At 45.5% G+C, this 4,908-nt stretch overlaps 1 pseudogene; it reads left to right on the plus strand.

Moving 5' to 3' along the window:
* Window positions 1–2,765: 2,765 nt before the first annotated feature.
* LOC112819117 (olfactory receptor 52B4-like) lies at window positions 2,766–3,726 on the plus strand (annotated as a pseudogene).
* The last annotated feature ends 1,182 nt before the right edge of the window (window positions 3,727–4,908 follow it).

Genomic DNA, 4,908 nt, shown 5'->3' on the forward strand with positions numbered 1-4,908 from the left:
GTTAACATTCATTAAATAGGCTTCTAGCTCGATTAGGTGGAAAAGGCTTTCCTATCAGAGAAAGAAGCAAGAGAGAAGATGATCAGGAGGAAGGGTGGGGGGAGATGGGAAATGGTTTGAGAGACACAGCCCATTTGGGAAGAAGGCGAGGTTCGTGGAGACTGGCTCTGTCCCTGGAGCCCTAGGGTAAGTGCTCCCTCCCGGGTTCCACAAAAGAAAATAAGCAGCTCAACTCCTGACCCACAAGCTGAATTTTATTATGGATCTCATGTCATCTGCTCCTGGAGACTCAGTCTAAGGCTGGTGAGTGAATTAGACATCTGGGGGTGGGAAGGTTTCCAGATCAAGGTAAGGACAGGGCTGGTGTTCTGTCCCCAACAGGCCAGAGGTGACAGGACTCTTGGAGGCTATTGATACCTATGGACAAAGTGGTAAAGACCAGAGGTGCAAATCTGATTGGTTCTAGCCGGTGTGGGAGGTGAGGTCTGGGAGGGGGGCTGAGGATATATGGGCTGGATGGAAGTTCCTGAAGAGTGGCAAATCAGGAGAAGCAATCCTATCAGTGGCAGATGCCCTAATAATTATAGACTAGAGATGAGAAAACAGAAAATGCATTTACTTAGACTACAGACTCCTCCTGGAAAACCATGAAAGGAGCCCTGAGAATGGCAGCGAATTGGTCACCTGCCCCAAGCCAGATATTGGGGGGATTTGGGAGAAGGAGCCGGGGCATCTTGGCAGGTGTGAGAACTAGGAGCCTACTTTCCTTCCAGAAAGAAAAATCAAGGCACCACGAGAGGGAGCTGGAGTGGAAGTGTAAGATTTATCTTAGCCCCTGAGCTAGACATTTTAAAATACCCCTTCATTTAATATCTTCAGAAACCCTGTGAAGAAGGTACTTTATTATCGGCTCCATTTCTTCTTCATTCTGGAGAAAACAGGATTAGATATGGCTATCTTTTCAGGAGGTGCCTTCTGAGCTACACCTGGAACATTTTGCTGAACCCATCTGCTTACATAGCCACCACTCTCCCAATCCATAAGCCCAGTTAGGACGGATGCCTGAAAAAGAGCGCATGCTTCAAATAAGCTTGCGGAATGATTAAGCTAATGAATGAAGGGAAGTCTGCTAGGAAGCAAATGGTAAAATTACATGTCAGTTTCTATCAGAAGAATTTTCCAAATACAAAGTACTGCACACCCTTCCCCAGAAATAATGCCTTTTTTCCTCCAACTTTCAGTCATTTCTTTTTATTTTTTAATTCTTTTTTAATTTTTAAGTGACATCGACCCCCAACACGGGGCTCAAACCTACAACCTCAAGATCAAAAGTCTTGAACGATCCACCGACTGAGCCAGCCTGGCACCCCAATTTCAGTCATTTCTAAGCTTAGCTCCCCAAGGTGTGGACACACGACACACAAGCCCCGACTGTTTCCTCTTAAAGTTCTCTTGTCTTCACAAGTGAGCAAACTGTATGTAGTGAAGTTAGAGAGATTTCAAACTCATTCCTTCAATTATTGTTGTGAAACTTGGCAAGTAATTCATATTCTTTGAATCTCTCTTTAGGTGTGAAATGGAGACAATGAAAATATCCACTTACTAGAGTGGAGGTCTGCTCCCTACACGAGGAGTATACAAAATGCCACATGCAACGTGGATACTGCCATCCCTGGCCTAAAACAATGAGTAGTAAATATTAGTGGTTTTTTTTTTTTTTTTTTAGTGATTTCATTTATTTATTTGACACAGAGAGAAAGCGAGAGAGGGAACACAGGCAGGGGGAGTGGTAGAGGGAGAAGCAGGCTTCCTGCAGAGCAGGGAGCCCAACGCAGGGCTTGTTCTCAGGACCCTGGGATCATGACCTGAGGCTAAGGCAGACACTTAAGGACTGAGCCACCCAGGCACCCCAGTAAATATTAGTTTAATTCCTCTGTGACTGTATTACATTCGAACCCACTCTATTCCTAGAACTCAACTTACCTTTTAGCATCCAGTTTCTCAGTCAATTCCAGGAAATCTTCAAGACATGTGATGGCTGCCCCCTGTGTAAAGGGTGAGGTCTAAGTATGAAGTTGTGATCAAGGCTCTTCATTGCCTGTGCACCCCTCCCTGCCTCCCAAGCATTCCCTATGCCCCTGTCACCCTAGGCAGGAAGTGCTTCATGAACATCTTGTGTATTGATCAGTATATTCACCTTTTCTTATGCTGCCTCCCTTCTGATAAATTAGTCAATTTCAAGTATCTTTTACACTCTTCCTAGTCATGCATAATGGGTTTTTCTGTTTTTGTATAATCCTCTGAAAGTGAAATACATACAATAATGTTTCTGACTTTGATTAGTTGGAGGTGAGTATAAGTGGCTGTCATTCACTGAGGCACAGACCATATCCTTCATCTTTGCGTATTTCCTATTTGCATGTTCTGAGAAGATGAAGAGTGTGAGATATGCCAAAAGCTGTAATATTCACAAAGAATATTAGAATAATTCCCCTTAAGAACATATTAAAAAGAATATGTATTTTCGGGGTTAAGCATCTGCCTTCAGCTCAGGTGGTGATCTCAGGGTCCCGGGATTGAGCCCCATGTCGGGCTCCCTTTCAGCCCCAATCTGCTTCTCCCTCTCTCTTTGCCCCTCCCCCTGCTTGTGCTCGCTCACTCTCTCTCTCTCAAATAAATAAATAAAATACTTTTATTTTTTTAAGAATATGTATTTTTATCTCTTTGTAAACAGAAAGTAGGATCCCAGGTCATCTTCTCCAGGCATGACTGCCTTAAACCACACTGCTATTAGCCACATGGTCTTCCACTTCCTGGGCACCCCCGGCCTTGAGGACCTGCACAGGTGGATTTCCATCCCCTTCTTCATTTCCTATGTCATCGCCCTGCTCAGGAACAGCCTGCTCATCTGCATTATCCTCACAAAACACAGCCTCCGTGAACCCATGTACCTCCTCCTCTGCATGCTGGCCGGAGCAGACATTGTCCTCTCCACGTGCACAGTACCTCGGGCCTTGGTCATCTTCTGGTTCCACGCTGGGGAGATCTCCCTGGATCGCTGCATCACTCAGCTCTTCTTCATCCGTATCACCTTCATCTCTGAGTCAGGGATCTTGCTGGTGATGGCGTTTGACCGCTGCATTGCCATGTGCTACCCCTGAGGTACACCACTATTCTTACACGTGCTCTGATTGGGAAAATCGGTGTGACTGTCTTTCTGAGAAGTTTCTGTACCCTTTTCCCCATAATATTTCTTTTGAAAAGATTGACTTTCTGCCACAACAATGTCATTCCACACACCTTTTGTGAACACATTGGCTTGGCCAAATACGCTTGTAATGACGTTCGAGTGAACATCTGGTAGGGATTTTGCATCCTAATGTTAAGCGTGGTTTTAGATGCTGTGCTAATTTTTGTTTCCTATTTGCTGATTCTCTGTGCTGTCTTCTGCATCCCTTCTCAGGATGCTCGCCACAAAGTTCTCAACACATGTGGCTCCCACGTCTGTGTCATTGTCCTCTTTTATGGGCCTGGAATCTTTACAATCCTTACTCAACGGTTTGGATGCCACATTCCTCCTCATACCACCTCTTGTTGGCTAATCTTTGCATGCTTGCCCCACCTATGCTGAATCCTGTCAGTTATGGGATCAAGACCAAGCAAATCCGGGAGCAGGTGGTTCATGTGTTGTTTACAAAGCAGAAATCACTTTGGTTTAAGAACTGAGTTTTCAGAATCCCTGGCCATCTATGAGGTGGTCTCTGGAAGTGGTGGGTTGGGGGGGATCCACTGAAACACTCGGAAATGGCTCAGTGAGGTCTGTGTCTGGGGCAAGTTCACCAGGGAGGTTGCAGGACTTACTCCTTTGTCATCAAAACAACCTGAGCACAGCACCCCATTGGACTGAGCAAGCCCGCTCCCACCAAGACCCTGGGACAGGATGCACTGATTTTCAGAAGTCATACATCCTTAATGACTCTAGCATGATCTTTAGAAGAGATGAAGTAAGAGCAGTGCTCTGGCCTGGGATTTTGTTCGGCTATACCTCAGTGAGTTTCTCAAGCTCTGAGACGTCTTGTGAGGTCTCTAGACAATCAGAGACTCCTTAATGCCCTTCCTTCTGGCTAATGACATTCTCAGAATCAGTGATTCCTATGTTTTGTAGTTATTCCTATTATATTATATTTATATCTTGTCAACATGAATGTCTGTAATAAGAGAATATAAATGAATTGTGTGTTTTGCATTCGGCAGAACAACCCCTGAGGAGACTGAGGAATGGAGACTGGTCCCTCCTGTGGTTTCTGAGGGCTGTTGTGTGCTGGGGGGATGCTGAGGAAGGGCTCCTCCAGTCTCAGTGTCAGGCCATGTTCTTCAGTGATCCGCTCTTCAGTGGGGTAGTCGAGGCCTTTAACGACCCGACTGCTCACCTCCTTTACTGCAGCACTGCCCATGTCACCTCCAAGTGACTGGAGCATCAGACTCACCAGGCCATTTATGCCTCCCCTTTCCCAGGCCATGCCGTGTTCTCCACGTCCCTCCTCTGCCTCGGGATAACCTCCATCAGCTTGTGGAAAACTCCTATTCCTCCTTCCACACCCACTTCTCATCTCTTCTCCTCTGTGACTCTCTCCACCCACAGCTCCTTCCCAGTGTGCCCTTTAGTTGATACTTCCTCTTGGAGGAAGATGGTGTGTTGTCCATGTTTCTTTTCTAAATATGTATTTAATTAAAAATCTATGTCCCTTTAGAAAATATGAGAAATTATGAAAAAAGGCAAACCTGAAATGGAACTCATAAACCCGTAAACGTACAGCCCCAAGTCCTATGGTTATATGTCTAGATCTGTGTCTCTACACTTACCTATCCACAGCCGCCTCTGTATCTAGATCCGCGTCTGTACACTTA

Source organism: Callorhinus ursinus, unplaced genomic scaffold (genome assembly GCF_003265705.2).
Source record: "Callorhinus ursinus isolate GAN/ISIS: 27379988/994484 unplaced genomic scaffold, GSC_fseal_2.0 scaffold305, whole genome shotgun sequence".
Taxonomy (NCBI): domain Eukaryota; kingdom Metazoa; phylum Chordata; class Mammalia; order Carnivora; family Otariidae; genus Callorhinus; species Callorhinus ursinus.